The sequence below is a fragment of the Trachurus trachurus genome (assembly GCF_905171665.1).
Source record: "Trachurus trachurus genome assembly, chromosome: 21".
NCBI lineage: Eukaryota > Metazoa > Chordata > Actinopteri > Carangiformes > Carangidae > Trachurus > Trachurus trachurus.
In genome coordinates, this window is record NC_139899.1 from 31,875,321 (window position 1) to 31,891,506 (window position 16,186).

The 16,186-nt window shown below is 40.9% G+C and overlaps 1 protein-coding gene across 1 annotated transcript in view; it reads right to left on the reverse strand.

Moving 5' to 3' along the window:
• Positions 1 to 16,186, reverse strand: part of LOC311004858 (NLR family CARD domain-containing protein 3-like) — a gene marked incomplete at its 3' end in the record, with an annotated part of 170,770 nt that overhangs the window by 125,195 nt on the left and 29,389 nt on the right. The window lies entirely within an intron of this gene.

Consider the following 16,186-nt stretch of genomic DNA (forward strand, 5'->3'; position numbering starts at 1 on the left):
ACAGAGAGACAGAGTGAGGGAGGGGGTGGGGGATTGGGGGGGGGGGGGGGGGGGGAAGAATAATTTCAACCTTTTTGTACGAACTGCAGGAAATAAGGACTGGGATCGCAATAAAATATTTACCATGTAAAATAATGTATCGGCCCATGCATTAATTTACATACTTACTGTATACTCACATACTGTATTAGACTGTATAGTTTCGCGCATTGACAACGCAAATTAAAGAGAAAGACCGAATAAAGGTGCAGAATGTAAGATGTAGCAGTAGAAGGTCGTCATACTCACTCGTCACCAGGTCACCCAATCTATAGTCCAGTCGCCAGGTTTTGCGAGATTGGCGGGGAAACAGTATGATGGCGGAAGTGATGGCGGAAGTGACCTTCAAAATAAAACTTTTAAAGCGACATTTCCTGTGTTCAATGGCTGTTTGGATATGTTCTTTTATCCATTCAGCCATTGAACACAACCTTTTACAGTTATGGAAAAGGATAATAATGTTGATTTAGCCTATTAAAATCTTATTTAATTTAGCTAGATCAACATTTAACATTACACATTATATTATAGGATAATAATAACAATAAATTATTATTATTATTATTATTATTATTATTATTATCATTATTGTTATTATTATTATTATTATTGTTGTTGTTGTTGTTGTTGTTGTTGTTGTTGTTGTTTTCTGTTGCAGCCAGAACATGTCTTTTTTTTGGGGGGGGGGGGGTTTCCAGGCATATCTACATACAACATTAATGCAGAGAGAGAGAGAGAGAGAGAGAGAGTTGCTGATGATGGTCTTAGCCTATATGAAAAACATTGTGATATTTAATTTTCTACCAGTGGCCACCCTGGGGATGTGCTGCAGAAAATGAGGAGGGTGGAACAACATCATTCATTTCACAACACTCTAATGAACCAAAGTTATTTGTATCCTCTAATGTGCCAACATGTATGTACAGTATGCTAGTTGATATTCAATTTTATGTGTCGTCTGGACATATCTGACAACAGTATAATTAAGGCCTTAACCTGCCCCACAATGGGATGTCGGTTCACATCCAGGCTCCGAAAGCACTGGCACAATAGTCTTTTCTGTTCCTTTTAAAGTAACCGTAACAGATTACTGTATTTTTATTTGTTTGGTTGTTTGTCTGTCATTATATGTTAAGTATGTATGTGAATGCGAGTGGACCACTCTTCTTGTGTCCATAATAAAGATTATTATTAAACACCGGTGGTGGATGACACTCTGTCATTATATCACTATATCACCCACAGCCATGCATAACTCTAGATCAATTAACTGAATAAATTCATCTTGGGGGGGTGTTATGTTCCTAACCCTAACCCTTGTCTTATCTTATCTTGTCTTGTCTCATCTCATCTCATCTCATCTCATCTCATCTCATCTCATCTCATATCAGGGTTCCCTAATTCCAGTCATCGAGGGCCACTGCCTTGGATGTTGTTGAAGTTTCCTGATACAACACACCTGATTCAAATGATCAGCTCGTCATCAAGCTCTGCAGCGGCCTGATAATGAGCTACTCATTTGAATCAGGTGTGTTGTATCAGGAAACTTCAAACATGCAATTGGGGAACCCTGTCTTATTTTATCAAAAACAAGGTAGACTACCTTGTTCTTAGTCTGAAATAACAGTATGGAATGAAGCCAACATACGGCAGACACACTAGCACTTTAATCGAACGCGCCAGGTGAGGTGCGCCAGCCAATCGCAGCAGCTGAAGCATAAAACCGCGACCTGAATACGGAAACCAAACGCTGTCTCATCTCTTGTTGTTTGCAAGGAAACAAGAGGCCATAGCGAGGTAATGTTATGTCGTTTTATAAAATCAAATCAAAGATAAATTATCTCTGTGTGTCTCTAACGTTACCTGAAGATATAACCACCGTTGTAACGTTAACGTTACAGTGCATTTTCATTTGCTGCAGTTACCATTAGCCTATGTCAAAAGAAATGGCAGGAAACGAGTCGGATACTGAAGATTTGGAGAACCAGTTGAGGCTCAGTACTATACTGGCCGATCTGCATGACGCAGAGGTAAGTTGACGATATTTAACATGTTAACAAACCAAGTTTAGCCAAATATTGTCTCTTTGTAAATCACAATGTAGCATGGCTTTCTAGGCTTTAAAACCAACAGTCATTATCTTAAAATCACTGTAATGTTGCTGACGATAGAGAGTGACTAATCAAGGTGAAACACAGGTGTTGCTGTGTGGAAACAAAGCTTGTTTTTGACCGTGCACAATGCAATGTGTAAACGCAAGGTCTGATTTTTGGTTTATTTCTATTAAGGTGTACTGGCCTGTAGGCTATACACACGGACTGCAATTAGTAAATCTAGTGACCTTTGAAACCATTGTACTTTTGTACTTTGTAGTACATGCATCTAAAATAGTCCAACGGCCACCGTGGTGGTGGCCTATAATTTGAAGATGGTCATATTGTTGTTCTGACTACATTTTGATTAATTAATCAGACTTACTAAAATATTTTAATGTGTTTCAGTATGACACTCTCAAACTTTGCATGGATCTTTTCATTTCAGAGAAGAGAAATGGGTGAGCAGGGGAGAAAGGCCACTGCAAAGGTGAAACACACAGAGAAGGATGTGCGATGGAGGAAAAGGGACAAGTATGGACGCTTGATGTCTGACATGCGTCCATCTGCAGGAGGTTAGTTTCTTAGGATACAGAGAAAGACATCAGTGTGATGGGCACAGTTTCAACATTGTGAAGTTGACAGTGATGCACTGACAAGCTATTAAGGTGCGTTGGGAAAGTAGCGTCAACAACACTCTGTTTAATGGAAAAAAGTAACCTTGTGTAACTAGGTGCTGAAATTATCATGACCTGATCATAATGTCATGTGTAGAAGGATCCAGATCATCAGTTCACCCCAAGAAACCCAGGGACACCCATCCAGAGGATGCTGCCTCTTATGCCGAGGGTAAACAAAACTTTTACATGGTTGCAGATATCTTCAAATATAAGTGAAAAGAGAATATGATAAGATACCATAACCAGCCATAATCAGCTCATAATAAAAGGCATAAGAGTATTAGTGTTAAAATTACTGTACAGTATTAGAATTGGCTAGATCCAGACTCTAAAATATTTGATTACTTTGACATACTAACAAAATTCGAAGTGCAATTGCATGCTTTCATCTGATCTGTGCTTTTGTTCTCCTTTTTATTTATCTTTTTGTCAATTTGAAGCTTCCCAGTCAGAAGTGCAAGAGGCACAGCAGACTATTGGTAAGCCCTAAGCTATGTTATTAAATTAATGGTGCGTTCTAGGCAACCCGTCCATTGTGTTTGTGCGACCTGTTCTTATGGTTATCCATTGGAACGTAGAGTGTAACTCGTAATGTCTCACCTGTGAACTCGTACTAGATTGATCTACTCCCAGTTCCTAGTGGTAACTTGTAAATAAAAGCTACAAACTTGTAACTGGTGACTTAAAGTTGTAACTTATGAGTTCAAAAGCCTGCCTGGAACGCACCAAAATAATCGATCTTGATCTCTGTTTGGAAATACAAATTTCACTTTGTCACTATTACAGTTTGGCTGTTAAATTTGGCTGATTTTGAGCCGGACTCAGCAAATGTCACTCTGTTCTAGACTGCCAGCTCCAGATGTTGAAGGACACCTTAAAGGATGATCCATTCCAATGTTATGAGGCTGTGGTGTGCAGTAGTAGAACTTGGGACATGCGGCAGACACTGTCTGAGGCAAAGTGGGAAAATGCCAGGCCACTGCTGTTGGACATGATGCTGTCGGCAGAGAACACTCTTCACGAGCTGTGTCACCACTGCAACAAAGAACAGGCTGTCATCCGTTGCCGGGAATGCCTTCCGAAAGAGCTGTTTTGCAGCACGTGTGATGCATCTGTCCATCGCAATTCTGTTTTGCACAACAGAGACTGTATGTTGGAAGGCTTTTACCAACCGATTCCTCCAACTCGATATATAGCCAGTGATAATGGGGCACATACAATACGTGAACAAGGTAAGTTTGAAGCGGGACAGTTTTTGTCCATTGGCTTAAAACATTTTCAAAGGCAAGAAATGCATTTGTCCTATTTAGTACAATGGACCTCAATGTTTGTAAGTTTGTTGCAGCTCCTTATTCAAAGACTGCTTTGAGGACTCTTGTCATACAAGCTTACCACAAAGTCTTTACATTCCAAAAAGTGTCAATTTTATTCTTGCTGTATTTTAAAGACCACATCAATGTGACTAATAGCACTCTCCTCAAATATCATCTGGTCTGACAGCTTTTTAACCTAAATGTAATTGGTTAATCACCCTTCCCTGGTTTGAAGTGGTTCAAAAGTTCTGTTTTTTTTAGGCTTTCTTTCTTTTGCTTATTTGTAGCATGCCTGTTACCAGTTGCCTGTCCAACTCGGATTTGTACATGTGACTCTGCCAACAACACTGTTGGTGTTGGACGAGCCATTATCCTGGTCTCCATAAATGGTAATCATGCTACTATGATGTTTTGAATATGTTGAGTTGATCAAGCAAATCTCTCTTAGAATTATTAATTTTGAGAACGTTATGTTTCCTTTGTCTCGACAGGCCGATACGATCTGTCACTACCCCACATCACCTGCAAGTCCTGCGTCGCAACATGGACTCCTGGTCTTAAGCACCTCCTGGCCAGTGGTTACTGGCCTGGAAATGTTGACTTTCACACAGTGTATACAGTAGATGTTTTCAACTCATTTGAAGAGATGAAAATAAGTGCACCAGCCTTGTCCAGACAGGCTTTTGTAAAGATGCTAGACAATCGTTCCAGCAACTTTGGCCGTGTAAGTCATAAAATATTTTATGCCGTTAAATATTGCAGTCAGTAACATATTTTCCTCCTATTAAAAATTCAACATAATGTTCTGCAGAGCTTATCAAATTAACAATTAAATATCTTTACATCCTGTTTACTTGCAGTCTGGGAGTATATGTGGTGACAGCCTACAGCGCAGCTTCTTAGAGTGGACCTACTGTAGGCATGAGAAGGAAAAACTCTTGAACATTGACCACTTCTCATGCCCAGCCTGCACTGAGGACATGACAGCAGTGTCTCTTGATGGAAACAGAAAGATGTATCGTTTCAATCGTACTAAAGGGTATTAATTACTTAATTTAAGTACCATTTGTTATTTTTGGAGAAGAAATATCAATCACAAAACTTACGTGTGCTACAATATCAAAAGAGCTTTGGTGTCTGTATTGTAGTAGCTCTCTTGTCTTATTTTTCAGAACGGGAGAAAAAGCATACTTTGATGGTGCTTTCTTTGCACGGGACAAGGATGTGGCAGACTTTGTGGGGACCATTCGGAATGCAGTCCAACCTGTGAGTTTTGCTACTGCTGGGTAGATAAGAACAGTTTATGGATTAGATCATAGATAGGTTTATTGAATCATTTCAAATTTAAAAGAAAAATAACATAAGATACAACCTTAAAGATGTGGGTGACCTAGCCTTTTATCTGAAGAATAAATTATTTGTATTTGTCAAGTAAGGTATTAAGAGGTGTGCTTACTTACTGTACTTGCTGTGCCCCATATTTCATGGGAAAGGGGAGGAAGGTGTCTCCATCCATACCCCTGGGTGTCCCCACCTACTAAATTTACTTGGGTTCAGCAGTTGCTGGTTGAGATGGATGGGACAGGTTCTGATTGGCACGGTTACACTAGAAGGGTGTGAGGTAGGTGGGACTGCCTCTGACTAGGGTTGTTTAGACAGGATGAGAAGGCTGCTGTGGTACTTGATCCTTGTGGTATTTTTGATTATATATTTCTTTGGCTTTTGATGCCTTTTTTTTTATTTATAGTATAGTTGAGGGAGACAGGAAACAGGGAGATGGAGAGAGGGGAATGACGTGCAGGAAAGGGTGCCCGATGCGGGATTAGAACCGGGGCCAACTGCATTGAGGACTGTGGCCTCTACATTGGGGACCTGCTTAGCCTCTTGCGCCACTCAGTGCCCCAATCCTTGTGTTATTTTGTTGAAAACATGTCCGATATTAGATTAAGACTCCATGGAACCCCTAACACTTGGAGAAGGACTATGATATGGCCCCTACAGATGTGATCCTACATCAGTAATTGGATGGAAAGTAAAACATTAAGACCTCTGTAAAAGACAAATCCACCAGAACTGTACTGAATACTTCACTCTTCTCCACCAACCACAACAAAGTGGAGTAACAGAATAGTCAATTTTGTTCAAATATCATGTTAGAATAGTGTTACAATATTAAAGCATAAATAGTTTTCCATGTTTTTAATGTGTTCCAAATGATTCATAGGTATCTGGAAAAGGTGTGTGTGGGAAGTCTCGCTGGACAGCGGCAAGAGAAACTTCCAAAAAGTCGGGGGCAAAGGTGGATGAAGAGGGTGTGGAGGTGGCTGTCTGCCGTCATGGCATGTTGTTGAGGGCACTCAACATGTTCAGAGGGGAAATCTTCGCCTACCCTATGTTCCTGCAGAAGGAGCTTGGCACAGCTGACACCAAAATAGGGTTTATTTGCACAGACATTATGTGCAAGTATTACCCATATCTGCAGAAGGTGTGTGAGACATTTCCAGAACTGTCCCCACTTTTAAAACAGAAGCCATTCCTGTCAGTGATGCACGCTAAGGGGCACTCCGGCAAATGTGAGGTAAATTAATCCTTCACCTTATGCATTGCTTGTGCTATAATAAATGAATAAAATGTTATACAGTTGAAGCTTAAGTCTAGGTTTTATTCTTCTAAACTAGTTGTGTCCTTTCCCAATTCAAAACTTGTGTGCTATATTTTTTTAAAGCATTTATTTAGATTATATGTGGAATGATAAATGTGATTTCCTATTGCTCTACAGGTGCAGTGGGGTGGCCGTAATCAGGAAGGAGCAGGTTAGTTGTCAAACATGCAGCAGAGAGACGGCACAGAAGACAGTCACTTAAACATTCATATTTAAAATGGCATTAAGGAGTTATTACAAGGGCTGTGTTCTGATTTCAAATAATATCATGACTATTGCAATGTATTCCTTGATTAATGAGCAAATATTTGTTCACATTTTCAAGTGATTAACAAATTGATAGTAGTCCCCTTAGCCTCTCAAATGTTTCGTTTTAAATTCGGCTTTTGGTTTGTGTTGTCTTCAATGAAAACAAGTTATGTAAAAAGCATGGCTAAGCATTTTTTTTTTTATTGGTATAACTCACTCGGCCTCTGAGCTGTTTGTGTCATCCATGCAACCACATTCACTTTGAATGTGGACTGTGGTTAACATCACTACAGAAACATGTTGTATTGTCTTAAGGGGACAGGTTGTGAGCATGTGGATTGGGGAAAGTATTCATTGAATTAGTCAACATAAGCAAGCTGAAGTGTTATAAACTCCAAATGTCTGTTTATCTGGTTAATTCCATTGGTTCTAATCTGCCCAAGTAATTTGAAATCAAACTTGAATTACACATACTGTATTCTAATCAAACTGTCATATTTTCCCAATCTTATTAGGTATGACTGTTGGTGAGGAGGTAGAGCAGGTTAACTCCTTCTTGTCACGGGTTGCATTGACAACAAAGTATATGACCAAATCCAGTAAGTAAATAATGCATGTACTCTGCAACTTGTCCTGTAGTACAGAATTTGTCATATCACCACAGTGATTATTGTAACAGTTGACTTCACATTTCTGGCTCACATCCAGGCTTTTTACATTTATCATGATAGAACAAAAGTGAAATTGTTAAGCTAAAAGCTCTCTATTGCAACACAAGGTAACCTTTCTCCCCTTCACTCATAGCACGCACAGATATGATAACTCTGCAAGCTAGAGGCTGGAATAAAAGGAAGAGGCAAAACCTGCACAGATACCTCTCTCAAAGATATGTCAAGGTATGATTCCTGCTGACACATTAACATGTCTGATCATGGAGGACATTGGGCCTTATTCACAAACCGTTCTTGAGAAAAAAATTTGTTCTGAAGTTCTAACTCGAGAACAAATCCCGGAGAAAAAAAAAAATCATGAATGCCACAATCGTTCAACAAACGTCTAAGAACAAAATCAATGCACACTAAGGAGCATACTTGCACACACATTTGAGAACTGATGCTTGTGCAAAATTGTTTTTTTTTTCTGTGCAGTTTGTAGTGTATGATTTGAATTGGAATATTGTCATAATTTATGTTTTTAGTAATATTTTACAATCCACTTTGCTTGCTGAAGCCCTATTGACAGTTAATTCATATCAGTTATGTTTATTACAAAATTGAGTCCAATAGCAATGATCATATGATATTTAGAAGGCAACACAGGGTGCCTCTCACTGATGACCTGATGTGCTGGTCCAGCTCAGATCAGTCTTGACCAGCCTCTCCCCTCCACTGCTCTGCATCTCCCTTCTTTAGCTTATCTCTTTTAGATTCACATTCATGAGTTATTGTCCGCTGGGGGAAATTCATTTGCACAGATCTGCTCCAAAGATACCAACACACAAACACCACCAGAAAAAAAATACATGTACAAATAGACAACCAATGACATCTACTGCCTGCTGTTTAAAGCTGTGATGGCAGAGGTTAGACAGTTGTCTAACCCTTCAAACAGAGGGGAGGAGCGTAAAGTATGGGTTTAGATGTTACATAAATATCTTAGGATAATACATAGTTATTATATTTCAAATTTCCAGTCAACTTCTAACATCAGCTTTATGGAATCACAGCTTTTAAAATTCTACTACCCGTTTAATGAATCTGTTACCTATAGGGCCCTGCCATCAGTTATGATTAGGATCAGGCCCTCGTCACAACAAACACACTTGCACGCTGGTGGGCCACCCTACCACTGATCTTAACAAGTTTTCTGGGGGAAACCCAGCAAACCATTTCTTCTTTACTTCATCAGTTGGCACTCTGCTTCTTTCACTTCCAGCAGCAGTACCTCCATGTCACTACTAATGTTGTTTATATGTTTGCAGTCCAGTGCTCTCTCAGCAGATTTTAGTTTGAGCCTTTTAACTTTCCTACTTACCTCACCTTCTCTGCTGTTGATTAATGCGACATTGAGTTCTTGATTCTTAAGAATTTTCATTACAGATTCTTAAGAATCTTTCAGAATTTTCTTTCTAAAGAAGATATTGGTGAATGAGGCCCATGTATTAAATGTATTCTTGTGAAATTGAGTCAGTTGAAATAAAGAAATAACAATTCTAACACAAATCTATAACAGATATTGCAGAGGACAGTCCAAGAGGAGAAGGAGCTGAACATCTTGAAAAGTGACCTCTGCATCACCGATCAAGATCTACTGCAGTGGGTTGACGATGTTCGGGCATGGGCTGCAGCAAGTATGTATGGCTCTAGCTAAAATATAAGTGACAATTCTTGACTATTTAAATGTATGTTTTCTAAACTCTGATATTGAACAGCCCCAGCAAACATCAGTCCAGAGGATGCTCCTGGGCTTCAGCGTGTCATGGAGAGCCTGGTGTTAAGCATCCAACAAAAAAAGCAAGCCAAATATCGTCAGTATGGTGCGTACAAGTCAATGTTTTTGTCTTTTGGTCTCATTACAATTGTAATAGTCATTATTTAATGAGATGTATGTGCATTTATATTTCAGACAGCAGCAAGGCCAGACAGAGGATCACCACAAAAATTCAGCAGGAGAAAAGCAAACTGGCGGAGGTCATTGGTTTTTACAACCTGCTCGTCCCTTCTGAAGAGGCTGTTCCTCCTGCCGATGATATCCTGGCTGTGGAGTGCCCTCTATGGCCATGGGATCAGGGTATGGGCTTACCTAAACTTGTAGTTATTTCAAAGTATGTAATGCATTCATATCTGACTTAAAACATCAGTCCCTTTTTTTTTTTCTTTTTTTTTTCTCATTACAGAATCGGACATTCCTTTAAGAAGGAAAAAGATGGCCTTTGACAAAGTCATGCTCGTCAAGCGTCTTGGAGAAGAGGCTGGCATTCTCCTCAAAGAAATGCAGCAACACTGGAAGTCGCTTTGCCGCTACTCGAGGCGTCTGAGAGAATCCATCAGTGATGACGAAGTGAGAGACTGTAAGTGTATAACATTTTTGAATGTTGCAACATTGCAAATGACTTTAGTCAAGTTTTTTACGTTATAACAAAAGGATTGTTACATACACTTTATTAACAAGTAAAAGTGAATTAATCATTCTTTTCATACCTACCTGTGTACAAATCTCCACCTACTAAGGAAGCTCAGGTCTTTCAGTGATTCAATGTCAGTACAGACGCATAAAAAAATCGCAGCTTGCTCCCGCACTCACAATAAGCTCTTTTTAATGGGTCAACGTATTAGTCTATACTGTAGACCTTCATGAGGACCAACTGTGGTGTTCAAATGAAGCCACACAACAAGTGTAGCATGTTGGTCCTGATAAAGATCAAAAGACCAAAACGTTGGCCCAATGAACAGAGCTTATGTTAATTTATTTTATTAGAATTTGACTGGGGATCTGCTCCCATCACCACCCAACACCAATGGAATGTGCGTATTGGTCTACAGGATTGTATTTTCGTGCTTGCCAAAGATGATTTCCGTTACTGTGACAGACAAAGGTTTATCTTTCCCCTTGCCGCCTTATGGACATGCACTTACACCCACTGATACACACGGACACACTCACTGACCACAATGGAAATGAGCCAATGGCTTTTTTGTGTTTTTATCCCTTTGGCAGCAGTTGTGTTGACATGTTTGTTTTTAAAATATTCTGTATTTTGCCAATAAAATCTATCTTTCTATCTTCAGCTCTTCCTCCTGAGGCCTATGAGGGACTGTGGTGCACTGTACAAGCCCAGTTGGATGCAACAAAGAGGCTCATGGCGGAGGTGCAGGCCGTCTATCAAACACTGGTCACAGGAAGTGTCCTGCAGGAGGAGGAGGAGGAGGAGGAGGAGGAGGAGGAGGAGGCAGAAGAGGATGACATTTTTGAAGGCATAATGGATTCTGACAGCGATAGTGAGACTGAATGAGCTGTAGTGTTTGTTTGTATGTGAGAGTGCATGTGTGCGGCTGGTAGATATGATTTAGTGGGTGCGGCTGCCCCTCCCATCAGCGCCTACATCCTCTGTCAAGGACAGACACAGGCCCAATCCCATTTCTCTTTTTTACCCCTACCCCTTCCCCTACCCCTTGCCCCTCGCCCCTTGAAACGGAGCTACAAGGGGTAGGGGTAGAAAGTCAACCCCTCCGAATTGGGACACCCCTTCAACAGTCACATACGTCATCACGTAGTCTCACTGGCTTTTACGTAAGCTGATGCGGCGAGCTTTTGCCAGAAATCAAATAGCGTGTTCCATATAACTTAATAAAATAAGATAAAACTTAATGCAGACTGATCGGTTCATTGTAAAACATTTATTTACTGATGCAAATGTGGTGATTTCTGTACACAGAGCCCAGAGGCAGCGCTGCCTGCTCCTCTGACTGGTACATGAAGCATAACTTTTCATCCAAATAAACTAATGCTACTGCCACAATTGTCAGATTTCATCAATGAGACCAACATTTAAATGCTGAAAAGAATTTAACATGCTGGTGGTAAACCTCTAAAAACCCGCGGATAAGTTAATTAACGACCGCCTTCTCTCCCGGCGGGACCGGGACGAGGACGTAATTTGGCCGGCGGAGCAGCGCTGCAGACCGGCTGCTGTCTCTGTGAGGAGCCGCTCCTCCTGGAGCTTCACTTCTCCGAAAAATCGTCGGAGCAAACTTCTAACCCGCCGTCATTTGGATAAACTAACCGCACATTTGGGACCTAAATCGTTACTTTCTCGCAAGAAAAAATATTAAAACTTAATAAAGTGACCTAATAACCGCGCTACAGTGAGAAATAAAACAGCTTTTCGTTTTACAGCCACCGCTGCCGGCTGCCGCAAGATGCATTCTGGGAAATTTTCATACCCCTCCGTTTGGAGTGTGCCTCTGAAAAATCTCCGTTTGGAGGGCTATGTAGCCCTACCACTTCCCCCTACCCCTCTGTCCTAACGGGAATGGGACACCCCTACCCCTACACGTGAACGCGCATAACGGAGGGGTAGGGGTAAGTGGTAGGGCCAAGGGGTGAAATGGGATTGGGCCACAGTGTCTCAGACACTTGTTTATGTGTTTGTGTATAGTTTTTTTTTCTTTTTTTTGGGACCACACATGTAACCAGGTGACTTTCATCTGCGCCTTCAGTTCATTGAAGCCACGGACCAAACAGTTATTCGCTAAAATTTCTTTTCACTCATGGCAGGGCTGTTTTTTGGACTTTGACATTTTTATGTTTTCATAAACTGACTGACTTTTTTTGTAACATCTATTGCACGTCTAAGGCACACCTTGCCTTATGCAATTACAAAATGTTATGCGTTACAGACATAGCAGCACAGTCAGTGTTTCAGAGCAGACACACTCGCTAAGGTTGGGTTATGTTGATGGGAACAAGTGAGCAAATGTTTTCTACCGTAAAACTGAGACAAAAAACTGTTCAATAGTGATATGTATGACATGGCAATGGTTCATTCTAATGGATGGGTCCATTTAAAAGCATAATGGAGAGCTGACCCTCTGCAATAGCACTGTGCTAACAAGTTGACAGTGGTCAAACCTTTCACCTGTGGGTGTTAAGAGTGCAGCTTACTGTACAGGAAGCGCTTTGAGAAACATTGTATAATGTGCATTTGTGTTGAAATAAAGCAAAGAATTTTGGAATTTGTCTCATTTGGTTTTTATTCAAAAGAGTTTACAAATTGTTCTCAATTTTTATTCTTGTGGACAATTGAAATAGATTCCACATTTTATTTTATTTAAATGAAATGAACATGGTTCTCAGTATACAGCTTACTGTGATCATAGCCTTGAATAGACAGACAATACACACTACAGACTGTCAGTAATCTGTTCACAACTCCTTTTTCTGTTGGTGTCATTACGTTGCCGGCACTCGGGGAGGCGCTGTTGTGTCTGGCGCTGAGCGTCTATGGCTCCGAGGTATTGACGTCATAATTTCTATCGTATGATTAATAAATGAATGATTATAACTTGAGAGACAGCAGTCTACGAGTGTGACTACGTTTTTCTTCGGACCCCCGTCAAAGAACCGTGTCAAATAGAGGTGCCTGGCTGAAATAAACGACTTTTGTCGTGGTTTCTGTTGGCGGAAGCTGTGCGTCTGGCAAATCTGTCCGGGCTGTCAATTCTCAGAAAGACGTGACTTGTTGTCAGTTACATTAAGGTCACATTTGGATCATTACCAGCTACATTTCACATTGCTTTATTGACTAGTTTAGCAGTTAAACACAGACCTCATTAAATGCACATTGGCCTCAAATAGCAACAAAGTTTGGACACCGGAAACTAGTCGCTGCCAGTGAGCAGCGTCACCGTCGTTATGGCAACGACTGTGCGAGTTATTTATCCATATCAACCTTATTTTATGAGGAAATTTACATTTTTATTGAAAAGTCGTCACTAAGCAGTTACATGAAAGAACACAAGTAACGTCACAGCTCCGAGGCAATGATTCAAATAAATTAAACTACTATAATCGCCGTATGAGTGACAAACAAAACATAATGCGCATTCATTCAACGGAGATTATGAAAGTAATATACACATTTGTCTCTAGAAATGTTATCAAAACACATTTCAATGCCAGATCTATCTTAAAATTTAATTTTTCCCACTGCCATTGAGCGTTTCCGCAGCCAGAAAGCTGAATAAATAAAACGTGGATACACACGTTTCATAAATGTTGATATGGAGCGTAATTTTGGCCCACGTTATGCGCGATCAACAGAATGTTGAAATTGGACGTAATTTAGCGCAAAAACGTTGACAGTGGACATTTCCGTGGTTTGCAGAAACGTCCATTACCGACATTTCATCCTGGCGACTGGGTTGGGAGTTCTCAACTCCGATTTCAGTCGGACTAAGGTGTTTACATGCACTTCAGTTGTCCAGTTATAGTCGGATTAAGGCAATAATTCGTTTTTTTCAAGTGTCATGTAAACGTACTGAGGGCCGGATTTACTAAAGGTTTGCGTGTATTAAAACGTGTGCAAACGTGATTGCACGCGCAAACACACGTGGAACCTGATCTACTAACCGGACGCACGGAGGATTGCGTCTCTCAAATGGGCAAAATAGCACGTGCAATCCATTTAGCGTGTTTGCCTTGATGAATATGTAAATATGGGCGTTTCTGCCAGAACACGCAAAAATACTGGGAGGAGTAGATGCAAATCTATTTATTTAGCGTGTGCAATGTGATTTACCAAACCAGGAAGAGATTGCGGTGGCTGTTTTTGCCTCTTTATTTACCACGTCTGAAACCATGTACTAACTGAAACAACTTTGCCAAAACTTATGCGTTTATTGATTTGATACCTGTCAGAGCCTCATGATCTTACATCTCTGCATTTCCTCACGTCTGGGTAATTCTGTAACAGTTTTTCAGCCGTGTTAAAAGTCTTTTACGCGCCGTTACGCACGGGGCACGTCTGTCCTGCAGTGCGCTCCTCTCCTCTCCCCTCCTCTCACCTGGCTGCTCAGCTCTGTCTCTCAGTCTCGGTCCCGGACTGAGACACGGATCTTAGTAAATCCGGCCCTGAGTGTCAAGTCAACATCAGGACAGAGAGATAATACAAGATGGAGTTTATATGTCCCCTGAGGACGTTCACAACAGACACAGACACTTTGATTTCAGACCTGGTCCCACAACACGTCGTACAAACTGGTTCTTTTCTACAATAACCTGAGTCTGACTGTCAGTTACAGCTTACATCTGATCAGCTGATCCACGTCCTCCTTTAAAGTTAATGATCCATTCATTTGACTGGTCGCTCTTTAAAGACAGACAGCTGGGTTCAGGAGAGTTTGGTCTCTGCTGCTGGATCCTGAAACAACAACACAACTCATGTTTAACAGTTTTAGGTTTTCAAAAGAATTCTCTGCAAAGTTATTTTAAGGGTTACAAATGTGAATGACTTCCTTTTCCTACATTTTGTAACAATGGGCCTCATTCACCAATATCTCTTTAAGTTCATTCATCTTCTATAAAGCTCATCCTCACTAGGGTGGAGGGTGAGCTGGAGCCTTTCTCAGCTGACTTTGGGCAGGAGGCGGGGTTCACCCTGGACAGGTCACCAGTCTATCACAGGGCCAACATATACACACACACATTCACACCTATGGGCAATTTAGAGTCACCAGTTCACCTGCATGTCTTTGGTCTGTGGGAGGAAGCTGGAGAGAACCCACACATGCACGGGGAGAACATGCAAACTCTACGACAGATTCATGAACGTGTTGTTAAATCAAGAATGCCAGAGAAGGTGAGTTGAGAAGGCAAGTTAAAATGTCCAAACAAAAATCAACAGAGAGCGTCGGACTCCAAACATAAAAAGAACTTAAGTGCTGAAGTGGAGCGACTGCTGCAGGAAGTGAACAAAAAGCAGCTGTTATATTTAGTAGCGTCAGCAGTGGATGCAATAACAGAAAGAAACATGCATGGGATGCTGTCAGTCATTCACTGAACATGTGTCTGAGTTATACAGTGGGAGCCACATAGAAATTCCCCTGCCATGCTGCTGCCATGCTGTTCCCATGCTGTTCCCATGAGAGTTCCAGCAGAGCTCCAGCAAAGTCCCAGCAGCTGGAGTGACCCCCTCCTTTTCCTGGGTGTGACTAGTTTTTACTGGAACTCCACCCATTCAATGAAATACATGACATGACCAGGAGATGGCGCTTCTCTCACAGAACAGTACATACATACATAGTACGGTGAGTGGAAATTCACATAATTCATAGAACCACGAGTACATGTTTGATTTAAGAAGTGAAATTATAACAGACCTAGCTACTGGAGATGCGCTGGCCACTGTTTTATCTGGAAATAAATTATTGTAGCTAATAATACCTACTGTCAATTTTTTTATCACAATTTGTTTACTGTGAATCTACATTTAAATAGGAAAAACCTAAGGGAGTGATGAAAGCCTTTTTAAGATGTTTGCAGTTGCAGGTATTCAGTGCATGCCTTCGACCCGGGAATTAGCATTATCATTGCTCAATCTTTTGTTTGCCCTAATGGGCCACCTATTGGTCACCCATTGTCACACAAATC